Below are 19,354 nucleotides of genomic sequence, written 5' to 3' on the forward strand. Positions count from 1 at the left end.
TCCACATCCTATTTTCATTATCACCCCCGCCGACGAGGTAATGGCTCAAAAAGATTTGAATGAATTCACACAAATACTTATATGTCATTAACTTAATTATTGTTCATTTCAGGTTAATTTCTCAGCATTTCAAATCAGCAACCACAAGGGTGTGCTATTGGCCTATTTGTGAACTTGACATGACACTGAGTAAAAACTTATTGCGCTGCAAAGTAAAACACTCTGCCCACTGCTTAAAAGAAACAAAATAAAAGAAAATACATTTACTCAAGTACATAACAATACAGGGATATTCCATTCTGCTTCTTGATACTATTCCACCAGTTCAGATTCATTTATTTTTACTTGTAGACTCAGATTATTCATACAACATATTATAAACAAATAAATTATAACTAAGTATTATGGGTTAGGATAAGATGGAAGTTTGTAAATGAAAGAAAAAAGGGCACCATCGTTATCTGTAACAATAGGTCTAATGTATAAGCCAATACTATAAAATCATTTACCTGTGCTATTCTGCCTTCAAAATAACTGCATGAATAGTTTTCATTCATAAATAAACCTACAAAACTACAATAAATTAAACTAATACTTGGTGTTATGACTATAACAATGTTGGGGCCATGCCATGCATTGCAGAACCCCACCCTTCAAATGTGAAAGCTACACCTGCCCCAGGGTTACTATAGCTGAGTGATTTTAGTTTATTCATTTTAAATAGTTGTGATGTGATAGTTTTTGCTTAATCATTTTATTTGATAGTTTTTTCTCATTTTAGCCTAATCTGTATTGTTAAAAATGTGTTTTTGTGTAGTTTATTGTTCTTATGGGCCATATTTGTCAGGCTCACAATTTAAGAAATTTAAAATATAGAAAAGTTTATATCAGTAAGCATCCACCTTTTGCTTTGGGTATTGCCAAACCTCTAGGTTCATTTATGGTTTAATTTATTTTTGTTCTTAAAATGTCTTATCAAGTTTTAGGTAACTCCAATACCCACTATTTAATTAGAATAGAATAGAATAGAATAGAATAGAATAGAATAGAATGCCTTTATTGTCACTATACAGTTGGACAATGAGATACAGTCAAAGTCAGTTAGTCAGTATGCTTTTATTTTGATGTATTGTTGTTCTCGTACTGCAGTAAAACTGTGAATGTAGGACTTTGGTAGGTACTTGTACTCTGCAGTATTACCACTTGTATTTACTACGTGTTTCCACGGCTCCAGGAGCAGCAGCGTGCCGCCCCCTGTGTTACTATCAGTAGTTTGCGCCAGTCGGAGCCACGCATGCGCAGCGAGTGCGGGCGCAGCTTCGCCGTGGTTTCGGTTGAGAATTCTTGGCAACGTCTCGCTCGGTGAACAGGCAGCAGACCGTCGGGCAACGGCTGTTTCCACAATGTCTGGAGGATTATTTTAACGGAGATGGAAGTGAGCGGAAACCGTGGAGCAGCGAAAGGTAAGTCGTGTGTGCTCTTTTGGTTTTCTCTGACCAGTTTTGGGTGAGCAGCCGGGGATATTCAAAAGCGCTGAAAAGTGGCGAGCGAAGTGAACGTTAGTGAGCCAAAGCAAACACCGAGAGGAGAGGCAGCCGAGCCGACCAACTTCAGTCAATGCGGAGAGCAGCCTCTTTACTACGGCTCAGCCGCGGGTCTCAGTCCCACCAGGAGCCGTTTCCACCGGGTCCGTGCTCTACTTCGACCTCCAGCTTCTCAGCAAAGTGCATACATACTCTCAAATGTGCCGCTGCACGCAAAAATTATTAAGGAGAAAATATTCTACAACCTTCGCGATCCTTAAGGGGCCAGTGCGCATGCTCATGGGGCTCTGCAGACTTCGGATTTGTAGTTTTTCGTACCTGAGTTAATCACAGTTGCGAGGGCCAAGAGAAAAACGGTAAAACTACAAGTTCCAGACAATGGGAGCTTTGTTTGGGAGCCAGCTAGTTAGCCTGGACGAGCTTTGAATTTCGAGTAGTTTTTCCTACAAACGGAAGTTGCCTTGGCTGGAGATTGGATCCAGCATGAGCGGCATGGGAAATATTTTGGCTGCACCGCATATTTAAGGAGGAGGGGTGGGGGGACGAGTTCAGTAGTTGTAGATGGAAGTGGTTTGTCATGAAAGGGTATGCAACACGTTTTAATTGATTGTGCGTACGCGTGTGTGTGCATGCAGACTGCTCAGCTGTCAGAGGACCTGTGTGCAGGATTTGTAAGTGCATTGTAGATATGCATGCTTCAGTGTGTGTGCTTAGTCGATTGTGTGTACGCAGAATGGGAGATGATGATGCCTCGGTGTTTGTGTCGTCTCCCTTTCATTGAGATCCTCCGTGTTGCTGCTGTACCCCCCACACACCCCAAAGCCCTCAGAAAACGACACGTCGAGTATGAGGATGATGGATTTTGTCGGGCAAGAGCAGCAGAGCATGGCAGCACTGCACATATTCAAGGCATCATTTGCTCTGGTCGCCTCTCGTCTGGAACTAATGGAATAATGATTACCAGGAAAATGTGAGAATCATGTGCAAATGCCTTAACCTGGTTATCCTGTATTGCCCACTGTTTGCTGTACTATGGGGGAAATCCTGCATTTCACGTCCAGTTTAAGGGGAAATCAGGATTGGATGTTGCCTGTGCTGTTTACTGTAGTAACGACATGGTTTTCCTCATTGTAAATCCCGTTTTTGATCAGTGGATGTACACCGAGCTGCAAGAGTCAGCCATTCAGTGATCTGTGTTTCCGTTGTTTTCATCCTTTCCATGGGTGTTTGGAAAGCTTGCATTTTAAAAGCCAAACTAAGCACAATGGCTATTTTTGGTCAAGGAAAATATTAGGCAGTTGCTTTAGCTTGGAATCCAAAATGCATTATAGTTATCGAATGAGCAAAAGTTATGTACCCTCTTCGCAGTATAAGATAAATAGAAACTGAATGGTGAATGCAAACCTGATGAAACTGTATAATTAAAATATACCTAAAATACAGTATATGTTCTATATACATATTGGGCCACCGACACATAATACACATAATACAGAAGCTTTTAAATCTTTCTACAAGATTTTGGAGGATGCTGTTGGGAATTTGTCAGGTCAGACACTTCTGAGGACAGAGGCCCCCATTCTAGTTCATCCTGAAGGTACTGTATTTTTTGGACCATAAGGCGCACTGGATTATAAGGCGCATTAAGTGAAACAAAGCAGTCAGATAAGTCAAACTTTACTCAATTCATTCTTCTTGCTTACTCCACTTCCGTACCATTGATTCATTAATGTTGAATTCTCTTGCAGCTGCTCTATTCCCATGTTGTTGCAGTATATTAATGACTAACCTCGTATTGTGGATGGATTATCTCAGTTGTTCTCCTGACTGAAGTTTGGTCCGTTTACAGCATCCTGCCATGCGATTGCATTTGTCCCCAACCCTCGGGAACCCTCACGTTAACTTTTGTCGAGTGAAAAAAAAAAAAAAAAAAGGTTATCATTCATCCTCTAGCTTCACTGTGTTTATGTTATGCTAACATAGCTGTGTCGCTAGCGATCACGTAGCACATCATTATATACCAGCTAGCCAAACTTCAGTAACCCTACAAACGTAACTGCTGTTTAGTTTTCTGTCTTCATTTATGTTGGAAATGATAGCAGAGCTGTACGTTTTAATTTTTTCAGAAGTCTCTCAGTCAGAACATGGTATATCATGTTTAGGTGGAAACTAGCGAGCTAACTTTCTGCTTCTAACTTCTACTTCTAACTCCGTTAAATTTAATACATTCTGTTTTCATGGATGCCTGGATGTTAAACTTAATTGTTACACCTGGTAAAGCAGCAATGCTCATCATTTTATTAAAGATGAAAGAATTTAGACAGTTTTTAACTCTCAGTGATGCTGCAGTGCTCGTTTGACTTTGGGACCTGAAGCGGACGGACTTTTGGACCCAGATTACTCCGACTCTGTGAGGCTCCTGATTATAGTAGCCATAATGCTCCGACAATCCATCAAGCGGTACGGCTTCGTAGCTTACCAAAGTTGTACTAAAACATTTTTTGGCAGATTTTTGAGTAGGGCTGTGCAGTATGACCAAAATCTCATATCCCGATATAAGACATTTATCGTCCCTACAACGATATATAGCACAAAAATTTTACATTTTCTGTAAATTCTGTGAATCTCGGGCATCTCGACTTGCGTGAAGTGTTTTCAGCTGGGCGTCATGTACCTGGAGTCGAGTGTTACATTTTTAGACATAAAGTGAAACAGCCACCATTTTCTTTGTCAGTATTTATTACACGGGGTGCTGCTGGGAAAAGCCTTTTCTAAGGTTTGATTATTAGGACCTGGCGGCTCTTTTTTGCTTCTCATCCATAAACACTCTGCATACTATTTCACGTGATTCATTTTATTTTGAAGAATCTCAACAGGATCTTCAGCTTTATTGTGAAAGGTTCATGTGGAAAATAAACAAACGGACAGAGCCACGTGATCATTATTGCTAAGGACAGCGGGCAAAAGCAGTCGCTTGTCCATCTATAGTCAGAATCAGAGAGACTTTATTTATCCCCAAGGGGCAATTAAGTGTGGTTATTTGAAATATAAGAGGGAAAACTTTAAGAAAAAAATTCTACAGTGACCATCAAAACGATGAAAAATTATTGCCGTAAACAGTTTATTTTGCGACACCATGAAACAAAGGATAGTAATATGAAACATAGACGTTTTTATATCGTCATCGAATATATATCGTTATATCGAACAGCCCTATTTTTGAGCGCCATGTACCACATAAAATCGGTTCGAGGTCAGTAAGCATAACCAGAATCGATACATAAGGTGCACCGGATTATAAGACGCACTGACAATTTTTGAGAAAATTAAAGGATTTTAAGGCTACGTCCACACGTACCCGGGTATGTTTGAAAACGCAGATTTTTCTATGCGTTTGCACCTTTCGTCTACATGTAAACGGCGTTTTTGGTCACTGAAAACGGAGATTTCTAAAAACGCCTGCCAGGGTGGATATTTTCGAAAACTCCGTTTTTGCATTTACGTGTGGACGAGGAAAACGGAGAAAACGCAGCGTCAAAGGTGTGCGCCTTTTTTGACGTCACACTGTGCGCCACCTTATTGTTTCGGTGAAATGAATTTCTACAATACTGTTACTGTTAATTGTACTCTCTGCAGTGTTTAAATGCTTACATATACACACACAGTTACTGTCCCTCCACACATACGACTCGGTTCTGCTTCTATGCCCCATCTTTGTTTAATATTTCCTACCGAGGCTTCTAGACTTCTGATTGGCCAACATTTCTACATGGTTAGGAATATATCGCCACCTGTTGCTTTGGCATGTTCCTAGCAGCGTTTTCCTTCATGTCTGCGTTTACGTGTGGACGGGATTATTTTTTTAAAACGAAAACGGAAAATCTCCGTTTTCAAAAATACCCATGTACGTGTGGACGTAGCCTAAGTGTGCCTTATAGTCCGAAGAATACGGGCTGTGTGGGCAAGTCAACCTATTCCACATTAAACTCATCTAAGCATATTTTTATGGACCTGGGTTAGTGCACTGCTTGTACATGGAAACCCATTTCATGAAATTACCAGTTCATAGTTGATTTAGACTTCTGCATAGAAGTGCCTACAGTGCTGTAGATACATCTTAACTGCAAACCCCTTTGAAACCCTACGCTATGCATAACCTGGCGTACACTTCTCTGGAAATTTAACTGGATATTGAATCGATGCAGCCCACAACTATTGACTGACTGGGCTGTTCATTACCGCTGATTCATTTTATGTATTTCCGCCTACTTTTTAGCCTCAGTTTTTGAATTTATCATTGACAGGATAACAGTCATAGCCTCAATGTAGGAACTCATGCATGTCAGTAAGTTCTTGGAGGGAAACTGGCAAACCTATGGGAGTGGATTTGAGGAGATGTACAAAGAAGTGGAAAAACTTGAGGGATAAATGTTTGCCTTTGGGAAGAAAGTACCCACAATAAAGAGAAGGGACCCAGGAGGGGAAAACAAGCCAGAAGTTTATTTGTTTCTATTGTGGCATGTATAAAACACTGGGGACGTGACCAGATGCGCAAGCATGCTGGCAACAGCACTGGCCACTTACGTAGGTTACATCGTAGGCTCTGTAAAGATTCAAATCAACTGTCAAAGTGTTTGTGTTGAAGTTATGATCTTAATGCCAGAGGAGGTGTGAAACTCATTGAGTCAGCAGAGAGTTGGTGACTTTCACACACTATGCTTCTTAGCACTCAGTGACCCCACTCTGTAACTGTCAACTGTGGTTGCCACTTTGTGGCTGAGTTGCTGTGGTTCCTAATCACTTCCACTTTGCAATACTGCTTAAAGGTGGTCATGGAATATTTAGGAGAAAAGAAATTTCACAAGCTGACTTGTTTCAATGAGCCATCCTACTACAGTACCAATATGTTTAAATTCTGTGTGCTCTTTAGAATGACTCAAATATGTGTAAAGACAGACTCCATACCTGTGCTATACCTGTGGTAATGGGACTGAAAACACATGAATTTAAAGATTAAGATGAGTGGGCCAAAACCTTGGTTCTTATAGTGTATGAACTAAATGTACATAGAATTAAAGAATACTCTTTTAATGAGTTTGTCAGAAAGATTAAAACAGTTTGTGGGGTCACAGTAAAAAAAAATTATCCCAAAAGAACTTTCATCAGACCTGAAGCTCTTTATACTTGGTTTGATTTTTCTTCAGATGGGTGAAGTTGTGTTAAAAATTTGCAAGCATTAATGACTTTCAGTCTTATTTTAGAATTATTTGTATATCTGCCTGTTTGGGAGATGTGTATACTTTCAAATGCAAAAACTGTGACACCAAAAGATGTTCTAGATGAGCTGCTTAAGGGACTTTTTATGAACCTGTATACAGGGGGATGCAGCCACAGGTGTGAACTGACCTTTTTCATGTGCCAGAGTAGTAACTTGATAATGATGTCTCTGTTCTGTGAACATGCCTCAGTAATAACTTTACAATATGAGGGGGATGAGGAAGCTAAAGTGAATTAATGTTTTAGCTAAAGCTGTGTTGTTGTTGTTTTTTTGTTTGTTGTTTTGTTTCGGGTTTTTTGGAATGAAAAAGATGTTTCAGAAAAAAGGCTGTTGAGGTTTGTTGTCTTGGAGCTGAAAAGCGTTGTAGTTTAAAGTTACAGTCATTTGTTTTTTGGGGTTATTTGATAGGGGGAAAAAAGTGATACTCTGAAATATCCATGTATTAATTCATTAATTATGTCTTCCAACAACAGCATTCTCATAAGCTTATGCTTATGAGGAAGCTTCTTTGTTGAATACAGTGGTGTAGATAGACATTGTTGTTGTGCCTAACAGCGTTATATGTATGTAGCTACAGAGCAACCACATGCATAATATGCTCAATATTGTCAGCAGATGCAACACTCCATCACCAGAAATCTGACAAAGAGCCAACTAAACAACAACAGCTGGTTATAAGCTGCATTTTGCATACAGGGTTAACTGTTTAAACGTCACCTTTCCCATCAAAATATGTTGATACAGCTGTAAGAATTCATGTGTTTCACCTGCATGCACCTCGTGTTTTGTCTAAAATATGTTTCGCTGAGTGTGACATGGGCTTGGAAAGTCTTGTAAGGTCTTTTGTGTCTATCTAAGCATGTTTCTTTTTCTCTTAAAACAATGATATCACGTTAATTTGCGTTGACCTCATAACTCTGGACCCATGTAGGATTGTTGCAAAGCGCCTGCAGGAGTTAACTTGTAGCAGATAACTCTTGCTTTCAGTCTGTGATCTTTGAAGACATCCTATATTTTCTGCTACATATTTTTGGTGTTTCATTGCAAGCAGCTGCTGGAACAAAGACTGCTGTCTTCAAAGGGAGGTGAATGTGGGCCACCTGAGTTATTTCGCCTGTAAACATTTTGTTGAATCACAGCGTTCTATCTTGGCAGAGGTGACTCATCAGTTGTTGATTTCCCCCTTTTCCTTTTTTCTTGACAAAGATTTCAAGGAACTTACTCATGGCCGTGCAGTCGTGGTCCTCTGTAGGAGGAACAAAGCAATCTTTCCAAGATCGTGATTTATTTTTTATTTTTTTTTAACACCAGTAAAAGCTGCGCTTTGGCATCAGCGATGGTTGTAGTTCTCTTTCCCAGCCGCGACACCTTGGCCGTCCTCCTGCCGTTTGTAATTTTAGAACGCAAAATCTCTTGCCAGGTTTCTTTTTAATCCTTCAAGGCGTCTTAGTTAAATAGAGGTTAATAGAAGTGAATAACTGTGTGTGCTCACTGTGTACATGACATCCATCACAATCACTGGGTGTATCCTGATAGGTCACAGAGAGGGAGCACAAACCTTGAGGCTATGGATGCCATCTGGTCTAAGTCAGATTCCACGGTGATGCTGCATGTGTGCATAAGTTTGTGTTTAAAGTGGGTCTTTAACTAGAACTTGGGCTAGCTACTGTCTTCTATTCTTTATTGGAGTGTATTTCAAATTGCATTCTGTGTTTGTTGCTGGCTCATAGTCTTTTTATAGCCTTTATAAACCGACACTGTGACACAGGTTAAACCAGTGCTGGCAGTTAATCTGAATGGATCTGCACACGTCAGCACACCTGACATCACAGCCTCCACCCAGCTTGCGATGAGGGCATTAATTGACTATGATCAACAGGTGGTTTTATCGAGGTGTAGTTTTTTTTGTGTGTGTGTGTGTTTTTGGTGATGATTTGCTATTGCTGAAATAATAAACCTTCCAGATAAAACAATTTGTACATCAACTCTTTTTCCATCATTTAAAAAAGTGCATTTCTTTCACCGTTTATTCAGGACATCTACTGATCTGAAGGTTGGTGGTCTGCTTCCTGGCTCTTCTACTCTGCATGCCAAAGTATCCTTGGGCAAGATACTGAACTCTGAGTTTCTCTTGATGCGTGAATGTATGTGACTGTTGGATAGAAAGGACTAAGACATGTATGTGAATACACGTTGTATAAAAGTTCTTTGCGTGCTGGAGTATAAAAGCATTATATAAGAACCAGTTCATTTACCATTTGCCAGGGCTTCTCACGGTCATTTTTATCATCTCAGTCAAAACACTTAAACAGTGTTACTGGACTTTATCATGGTGTTTTTCAAGCCTGAAGGTTTGTTTTTGCTCCTAAAGTTAATTTTCATTTAAATATTATTTAGTTAAACATGATTAATGTACTGTAAAACATTATGCGGTTGTACTTCAGATAAATAACATGGGTATGTGTTATAAACTAAATCCTAATTCAGATCAGTCAAAAGTTTTAAGTGTCACAGAAGAATGCAAACAAAATAAAAGGCTAAATTCTTTGGTTACTTAAAAATAAATAATGTAATAGAATACCAAACAAAATCTCAAAAAACTTCCTCTATACAGTGTCTTTTCTTCTGCATAGATTCAAACTATTTTACTTTGTTGGGAAAGAGCCCACAAATAAATGGCCAATACACATACTGTATATGTGTAAATATCCTCAGCACAAATGCTAGAAACTTTCAATTGTAAGCAAAGGAAAACATGAACAAAGCCAATATTTACTCAGTTGTAGTCCACGTTTTCTCCAATGAAGAAAGAAAAGAGAAAAAGCACAAGAAGTGCAGTTAAGTGTGCAGTGAGGGTCATATGGATAGTATGTGCAGTTAGACCACAAATCCAATGTGGTATCGAGCTGTCATAAGATGAGAGGCAGGTTTCACCCTGGACAGGGGTCCGGCCTGCTATAGAGCTCCAGGGTTAACTCAGAAACAGGTGTCAACACTTATCCCATTTTGCCTTCCCTGCCTGCTGCTGCTGAGGGCTGGATGCCTCATTTGTATTGGCGTCAAAGCTGAGTTGCGCTTTTGCTCAGCGCAGCAGCAAACCGAGCTAGCCATTAAAAGGTGTGTTTCAGAGCGCGATGCGTCTTGTCTAAAAGCACCTTTACACCCTGTATTTACTTTGTGAATCCATATATAGAAATCTCTAGGCTTTTTGCCATTACTCTTTATCCTCTGTAATGTTTTCAACAAGCAACCATCAGTCTCATTTTTGTTTACACTGCATGCAAATAAGCTGAAATGTCTGGACAGAGATTGTTTTAGTCTTTATGTAGCAGGCACCTCCACAAGGTACATCCACAAGTGGGGGGGGTACACAGGCAAAACATGCCGGGTATGAACATTTAAAACAATTAATGAAACTGCAGTCAATTAAAATACAGTTAAATTTAATTAAAGGTGGAATACAGTTGCAGAGCAGTAATCTGTAACATACAGATGTGTGTGTGTATATATAAGGTAGAAGAGTAAGAGGCAATAAGAGAGAGAGCAGAACAGAAACGTAGAGGTATTGTGTGGGTGTAGTTAGTGTGAGTGCAACAGAAAGGACAGAAAATTGCATTTCATTTGATAATTATGTAATGTAGTGTAGTTTTATGTAATATTGTGGTTACAGTGTGCTAAGTCACAGTTTCTATGAGCAGTCAGCATGAACATGTTTTTGTCTAACTGAAAATGTATCTCTGTATACATTAATGTGTATATCTGGATACCTATTTCATTTTATATACATGTAGATATTTGAGTAGATTGGACACAGCAGCATCTTTATGTATGCAACAAGCTCTTGTTTGCAAACCTAATGAAAGTTGTTTAGATACTGTGCATAAACACATGCTGAATGGTTGTTCTGTGTTAGAGTTCAGGTGTACAGTTTAATATCAAATAGCATTAGATGAGTGACAGCATTACAGCCCACCCCCCTGCACTCTCTTTGATGTATTTTTCCTCCCTCGAGGGTTTTGTCCATAAGTCAGCATTCATGATGGTGTCAGGAGGTCAGAGATTTACAGAGGGAGGTGCATACCATGTTTCATGAAATGAGTCTATGCTTTACGGCCTCTTGTGCAACGATAAAACATCTTCTAGGTAGGCAGCTGATCTGTCAAAACTGCCTCCTCTTTTTTCTCTCTCAAGGTGTTGTTTACCCATCTGTGTCTTCTTGTCGGAGAAGAGAATGAATCAGATAATCACAGGCCTGGGTGTAAATATATGAGATGTGCCACTTTCTTTCTTTAAAAGAGGTCTTTTTAGCAGCACAGGCTATGTCCTCGGCTCCATCTTTCTCCTCTGAATGTGTTTGACCCGGGTAAATATAGCCTGTTGGTTTTAGCTCGAGGATAAACCCAGATGTTGAGGAGGCCTGTCTTGCCACAGGTTGGCCTGCGTCCTCTTCGTGGTCACCGTTGGTAACAGAGGGGAGAGTGAGAGAGAGAGAGAGAGAGAGCCACATCGTCCATCCACAAAACACTTAAACAGTGTTACTGACTAAACTCTCAGCTTGTGACAGGGTTACAGCAGATCCACTGGCTACAAAGGCATTTAGACAGCCCGATAAAGTGCTGTACATAAAGAGTGATTTACACAAGACTGTGTAATGCAGTCCATTCAGCAATTTAAAGTGAAGGCCACGCTACAGATTTATAAATGGATATCTACTCCAGAAGAGTCTGTACTTAGCCCTGACAGGCAGCGAGTTTAAATGTGAATACTTCGATCTGTCCTTATTGAAACAGAGAAGGACTCTAAGATTTTCATGAGTGTTAGAAAACTGGATTCAATGTTTTGAGGGTTTTCTGAATTCTCACATTAAATCTGAGTGCATGAAAAATAGGAATAGCTTCACCAATTGGCTATAGACTTGCTTTATCCCTGAACAGCACTAAATGTCCTCACCTTTATAACATTAAGAGCTCTCAGCTGTTACTCCTTCTCCTCCCTTTCCTTTGTAAAGTGTCTCTCTGCCCTCTCTTTAAAACACGAATGAGGATGGTGAGTGATGCTGATGACGATGCTAGAAGCACAATTCATTCAATTGATCTCTAGGGAAAAGACTTTGTTCCAGAGACTTTCAAAGCATTCAAATACTTGCTCGTTAATATGAAATGCCACGGAGGTGAAAGGGACAGCAGACACTTCTCTCTATAATGTCTTCATTTCACCTCCTCCTTATTTCCAGGTAGCCGTGTCTAGAGTGTTAAGACAACGAGTATGTTGTTACACCTGCTTCTTATCTGTTCTTAACTGAGCCATCACATGTGGAGATGACAGGTTGGGTGTGTGTGTGTGTGTGTGTGTGTGTGTGTGTGTGTGTGTCTGTGTGTCTGATTCCACAAAAAGCTCTATTGTATTTAGCATGCCAGAAATGTGCTGGAAACAGGAAATCCTGCACGACGGGATAAAGAAACAGCTGATTGTGTCTCCATCTGTTATTAATGGAGTGAGACAGTGAATTAACCTCGTGCACTCGACGTACACACGAGCTTGACCATCAAACACCTGTCAGGTCATGGGTTCACTTGCTATCTGTTTTAGGGTGGGGATATACCCCCTTTTGAAAGCATGCGTGGCCAACTTGCACACTAGGGACAAGTAGTTGTTGTTGTTACTTTTTTTAAGGCAACCTAGAAAAGCATCAATATTTGGTGATTTGTATTGTTGTGACACACAGTTTAAACAATTTGGATAATACCCCTCCGTAAGGTTGCAGATTACAGCAGCAATCATAATCATGACGACTGTGTTCAATAATGTAAGTTTTTTTCTTATTTCTTAATTTAATAATCATGCAGTTAATTTTCCCATAGAAATTCATGCTTTAAACTTTTCTTTAAATTTAATTAAAATGGAAAACAAATTTAAATGAAGAGGAAGTGACAATACAGAATTGTCCAGAAGGAATTTTTACCCCCTGACTGTGAAGCCCATTTCTCAAAGGCACCAGCTTGAGCTTTGCTAAGATGCTGCTGCAGATAACCCTCTTCTGTTATCACAAGATGTTACATTTTAAAGTTTCAGTAATATCAATGATAATGTCTACGGTGCAGACAAACATCAAGAAAGGACCACACAGCTGTCGAGTGACAGAGAGCTGAAATTGACAGCCAAGTATTGGATGCCACCAAATACGGGCTGAGTGAGGGACCTTGGAGACACAAGCAGCTGCAAAAACCTGAAAATCCTTTCCAAGGTTCCCTTGTCGCTGCAGTTGGTTGGTTGCTAGTGGTCATTCCTCGCTCTAGCCTAGATGACCCTCTAATCAATTTCCTGTGCTGTCAATCAACCAAATTGCTTACCTCAAAGCTAAGAAAAGCCTAATGCGAGACTGTCATGATGCTGACCATCATTGTTGCCATTACTCTACAGTCACTGAATGTCACTTTACGTTGACTCTCGTTGCAACGCTAATGCTGTTCGTGTCCTGTTTGGGTGCCTTTAAGCCAACTTTCACTTCACCTTTCCTTCATCCTGTCCTGCCTACTAAAGGCTCTGTTTTAGTCGTATTGGCTCAGGCTGAAAATGGTGTGTGAGTTTGGTCTTTTACAAAGCAAAAAATAAATAAATGAAAGCACCTTTTATGAAAGAAAGGGATGTGCTTTATTTATAACAAGAAACCAAACAGAAGCTTCTTAGTGAAATGAACGCAAGAGTAATTATTTTGTCCTGATGATCTCATTTCAATAAGTCACAATCTTTTAATTTTATTTTAATAAGTTAGTGGCCCAGTCCCACGCTTGCATTCTTACAGATGCAGAAGTTGTTACAGTGGCATTACTCTGGGCTAGAGTAAGATCAGCTCTGGATTTTTGGTTCAGGTTTTTCACCCATCTGTTTTTAGTGTTACAGTTTGAAACTCGACACTAACGACAGAGTTTGAAATCAGCAATCGAAAATGGTAATGCAAAAGAGGAAGTATAAAAGCCCATCATCTCAGTAAATTGTCTGAATCACAAAGTCAACAAAAGGCTGTCGTGTTCCAGGCAATTATGTCCCAACAATGAGTCAGTTCTTCTTTGTTAAATGGATGTGTGAATGACCACATTTTGGCCTCTTTGTAGCCTCCAGGAACCTCTCGTGGGGAAATTCGATCTGTACTTTCTTTGAAGGTGTTCATTAGCCTTTTTACTAGTTCTCCTTCTGTGCTGCCGGCTGGAAGTTGAGCTGCTGGACAGGAAGTGAGTGTATTCTGAGGGGGACGCAAGTGTGTGGTGGATATGAGTGTTGCTGTGAATCAGCCGTTAGGCATCAGGGAGAGAAATGGTCTTACCCTGTGATCCGTCATGATGATAAATGACCAGTTCACAGGGTATGAGTCTAAACATTCATTTCAGAAAGAGGCCGTGGAGTTTGTCTGTGGCATGCAGCTGCAATCCTGGAGACTCTCCCTGCCCTTTCATTGTTAGGATAGTTTAAGATTGGATCATCCTGGTTTCCGGAGAGGAACAAGGCTGCTTCCAAATTCTCCAAACAGCATCAGGAAACATGTAGAGAGATTTGAATGTTTCCTCATTCCTGTGTCGCACAGGATGTTTTTCTTTTAGTGACCAGCATGTCCTTTTAAAACAGAGACAGCAGATCGCACACCCACACCCACAGGACCTCGCGCATGTGTAGGAATAGGTGGATGAGGAGGGGATAGTTTAAGTTGTTTTATTTATTGTTTTTTATTTGAAATATTTCATGAAACATCAACAGTAACACGGTATACTCCCCTGGCATTTTGTGGCATGTGTGATGAGAAACATGCATAAATATACAAACATGCATATATACACACTGTTATACATACATGTGGTCTCTAACACTGTCAGTTTTTTCACAGCTCAGATCTCAGGCTGTTGCTGTTCACTGTGGTGCCATTGTTTTAATGCTAATTGAGTATAGCGTGCGGTCATTCCATGGATGCCTCTTGTCCCACTTTATTATGGTACTGTATCAAAATGTGCATTTTTTCCCCCCTCCTTATTTCAAAATCAGATTTGGTGCTGTGATGGAGGTTATTTAGCTCATTTGGTCTACACAGCTCAGACAGTGTATGGTATGATAATGTGTTTATGTCATTGCTACAGCAGGGCAGACAATATATTTAGTCTGCTGTGTGAGGGGGAATTTCTTGCAAACATACAGTATATTTCTGTAACTCTCGGGCACCTTTTGTTGTATTGAGTATTCATTATGTGTATGTGTATGCATCTTTAAAAATATATATTTGTAGTTAACAAGCAACTTATGTTGATATGCTGCCACTTCCAAAGGATTACATCTTTTTAGACATCAATGTATTTGTTAGATTTCTGCTTATTAAGCTCCATCTAGTTTATATCCAATAAAAACCAGCAGATTTTATTTTATTTTTTTACAGTAAGTAACATATTTGATAAAACCATGTAATATTTTATATTCACGACTAGAGGATGTAGGTAAAAAGTAGACATTGACATGTAATAACTTGTTTTGATAAGCCACTGATCCTACGTGGTGATATGACCCTGGGAATGTTGTCCCAGCATTTGCTATTTGAAGGTCTCTCCAGGGAATAATCAGAAAACAGATCCAGCATCCAGGGCAACAAATGTAGTTTCTGTTTCTCTGCGCCAGTTTTGCTATTGAAATAATGATGTATCTCATGATGTTGATGCTCAAATTTGGTTTTGGAAAAAATCTCTTTGACCCCCCCTCCACGTACTTGTGACATCTAGAGTGATGTGTGTGCATTGCTTTGGTACCACAAGTCAAACTGACCTGTTCATGGTGGACATTGAACAACAGTTAATTTTACTGAAACGTAGCTGGTCCTGACTCTTGAATTTACACAAAATTATGTAGCCTCCACTGGCAGAATGAGCAAACTAGACACAATAGCAGCCTATTACACTGAGATTCACAAAGATGATCTTTATGCTAATCAGTATACTTGTTTACAATGCATATTACAACCTAAAAGTGCAGTGTCTACGTTGCAGCATAGGATATAGAGCTCTGCCATAGATTTAATGCAGTACCATAAATCATGCATAACTGTGGTCACACGCTTCAAACAAGCCTCTTATAAACTCTTTTCAGGTGAACATAAATAGTAGCGTGGCTCCTGCTTGTGCCCTGCCCTCACACATACATCATCTTTGTCTTAGCTTTTTTTGCTGAGCCTGAACAGAGTTTTCCTGAGCCACTACATGTGAAAACTTGTATGCCTTCAAGTGCTGTTTATTCGAGTGCCTGATTAAATTAGCAGTATTGTAATTAGTTCTTCTGATGCCAGTCCTTGAAACACTTTCATTGTAACATGTAGCTCCCTGGCTGTTTTTAATCTTTTTCTCTCACTGCAGACTTGGCATTCAGTGCATTTAGATCATGCACTACTGTGGAAAATATTTATGTGGTAAAATCTATTTTACATTGGAGGGAAAATGTCAAAAGCGTCAGCTCTCTGCTTAATTGTTTGTTGTAGCCAAAGGCGGTGATCGATGCAGTTGTTTTTCCAGCAAACGTTAGTGCATGTAGCAGCGACAGGCTTGTTAACTGTCCCACAGGAGTCGGCCAGAGAGCAGTGGAGGGGTGAAGGAAGTGACAAAAGTTAGTGTTTCTCCACACACCAGCAGAGGCTGTTATCATTGTGAGAGAGGAGACGGGTGAGCTGATAACTCAGAGCCCTGGGATGAGGGACAGACTGTGGGAGAGGCTGAAAGGGAGGTCTGTTGCTTCCTTCTCCTCTTTCACTCCCTGGATTTATCCTCCCTTTTGTCTCTGTGTTTTCCCCGTGACCTCTGCAGCTGAGCTCTGATTAGACAACTGCTCAGTTCAGTGTGGCAGGAGAGGCTTTACCTGAGAAACAGTAATGACTAAAACAAAGGCGGACAAAGAAGAATAAAGTGACATGTGATTGTGATAAAGGAGGTGTATTGTGTGTGAGTTTTTGGAGGAAATGCAGTCTGTTGTTTGTCTCTGGAGAGAGCGTGTATGTGGAGCAGATCTCCTCTTTCTCTAATGAGTATGTTTACGAAGGAAAAAGGTTTAGCGCAATGTAGACGTTGGAGACGGTGGATATTGTGTCTGTGCTGGAGCTGTGTGTGTGTGTGTGTGTGTGTGTGTGTGTGTGTGTGTGTGTGTGTGTGTGTGTGTTTTTTCCCTGTATTCACCTGTACCTGACTGAAACTTGCTTGACCCAATTTGCTCCCTAAAGGCACTCACAACACCTCTCTGTCCTTGTGTGTCTCAGACATGCTTTTAGATAACTTTTCTTCTCTCAGACTGTCGCTGATCTCAACCCAAACACCTCAACACAGACTTACCTGCACTCATTAACTACTCCAGACGCTCTTCCCCCGTGTGCACACTTGTCTGCAGAGGGCTGCGTTTCTTCAGCCGTTCCCACGTCTGAGTTTTGAATATTGGCAGCCCCATGCGAATCCTCCAGGCGCTGTTCCCCCCCTCCCCTGCTAATTTATTCACAAGTAGTTTGGCTTTTGGCTTAATTTCAGTGTTGAAAGTTAAATCTAGGAAGAGTCTTGGTGTTGAAATAAAAATAAGGCTAGTCACAAAAAGGTAACCTGTCAGGTTTTTATATCTGTCTATATCCTGTTGCCTGTGCCATGCACAGAGGTTAAAGAAATACGGTGTCATTGCATTTGGGCAAAAAGATTAACCTAGCTAGTAAAGAGTGTGACCCATGAGTAAACTATATCAAAGGAAGTTCAGCAAGAGTTGGGTTGCTTCGTCTTCAAAAGGCCATTGACAATAAACAATGTGGAGCTAACAGACAATTTATTTATTTGGTTTTGAAGGGACAATAACCTATTTTTTCCCATGATATTTGCAATATAAAAAGAAATTAAGTTTTTGTTTGAGTATAAATTATGACATGTTGGTAAAAAGACAATTTTCTGCTTTATAATAGTCTTTTTTAAAATTTAATATTAATAGAAGTATTGTCAGCCCTGTGACAGACTGGCGACCTGTCCAGGGTGTACCCTGCCTCTCGCCCTAAGACAGCTGGGATAGGCTTCAGCCCCCCCGCAACCCTGAAAGGGATAAGCAGGGATGGATGGATGCATGGATGGATGGATGGATGGATGCATGGATGGATGGAGAAGTATTGTTGAAAAATAAATGGAGAAACAACGAAGATTGCTGTTGTTGAAACTGGGATCTTGAATATTGCCCAAAATGTCAAATAATTCCTTCAAATGCTCCTTCTTAACTCTCCTTACCCTTCCCTCCCTTTTGTCCTATTTTTAATCTTTAACTTCATGCCATTAGTTAAATGTTTTCACTCCACACCGTAATTCCTAGCCCCGGAAAACAAATAGGCCACTGTATCCTTTTGAGAGCACATGTGCAGCTCAGTGTGAGTGCATGCATGGCTGTAGGACCACACCCTGGACTCACGCCACGCTTTAAACCAAACACAGAGCGAAAGGGAGATGACTTCTGCATGAATTTAGCTTGTTGTGACACAGCTCCACATCAGTTCAAGCCGGGACTGTGATGACTGTGGATTGCAGGGTAAGGAATGAGAAAAATGGCAGTGGCGCTGCCCTCAGTGCCGTCTCTGCAGCTGTAGCCAAGGTTGAGAAAGAAAGTGATGATGGTGATCCGATGGTACAGTGCTTGTGTTGTGAGTATGCTTTGAAGCATTTGAGGGTGGTTGGAGCAGACACACCTTCCATTTGATTGTTGTTATTGGCCTAATTCCACTTCAGAGATGCCGCTGTCAGCCCAGATGCCTGAGATAACTCTGAGAGGCTGAAACCTCTATCAGCAAGTAAAACTCCTCCTCACCTTCTCTGTGTGGCTTGAAACAAACAACCATTCATAAATTATCACAGTATTTTCTTAAGCATTAGAAGCACAGTGGTTTTAATGCAGTGCAGATTTTGACCTCTGGATTCTAAAAGCAAAGCATCTGCGCTGTTCCTGTGTTGACACTGAACCCTATTGGGTAGGTCAAAAACACAACCAGCCTCAACATAATGCATGGGTTAACCCCTTACCCTAATCTTTACCACCACAACTAAAGTCTTAACCCTGAAAAGCCATTTAAACTTATGTGGCCCAGCATTTTTAGCCCCCATAGAGATCTAGGTCCACACCAGTATAGCAGGCTTCCTCTTTTCAGAATCCCATGAATAGTAAAACAAGCCCACACACATGCACACAATACCACTGTGAGTTAAGAAGAACCACACCTTCTCCTGTAATCCTCTTTCAGTCAAGACAAACCCCTCTTTATAATATCTTCTGAATAGGCTTCGTTCACCTGTACTCACCACCTGCCTCTCTGCTTCTCCTTTGCCAGGAATGGATGCCCTTGTAAATGTGTAATACACAACTGCAAACTTAAGTCCAGTGTAAGAAGAACAAGTGGTACAAAAAAAAAAGAAACTCAACAATAATAATGAGAAGTGTACCAAGAAAACAAGAGAAATACCCAGAATGAATACAAACATAAAGGCCTGCAAGGACTTTATAATTAATATTT

At 40.4% G+C, this 19,354-nt stretch overlaps 1 protein-coding gene across 1 annotated transcript in view; it reads left to right on the forward strand.

Annotated features, from left to right (window-relative positions):
* Positions 1-1,186: 1,186 nt before the first annotated feature.
* sipa1l3 (signal-induced proliferation-associated 1 like 3) overlaps positions 1,187-19,354 on the forward strand; it is an 82,358-nt gene continuing 64,190 nt past the window's right edge. The window contains 1 exon segment of the mRNA XM_005459336.4: positions 1,187-1,463. The gene's annotated coding sequence lies outside the window, so the exon portion shown is untranslated.

This window comes from Oreochromis niloticus, linkage group LG14, assembly GCF_001858045.2.
Source record: "Oreochromis niloticus isolate F11D_XX linkage group LG14, O_niloticus_UMD_NMBU, whole genome shotgun sequence".
NCBI lineage: Eukaryota > Metazoa > Chordata > Actinopteri > Cichliformes > Cichlidae > Oreochromis > Oreochromis niloticus.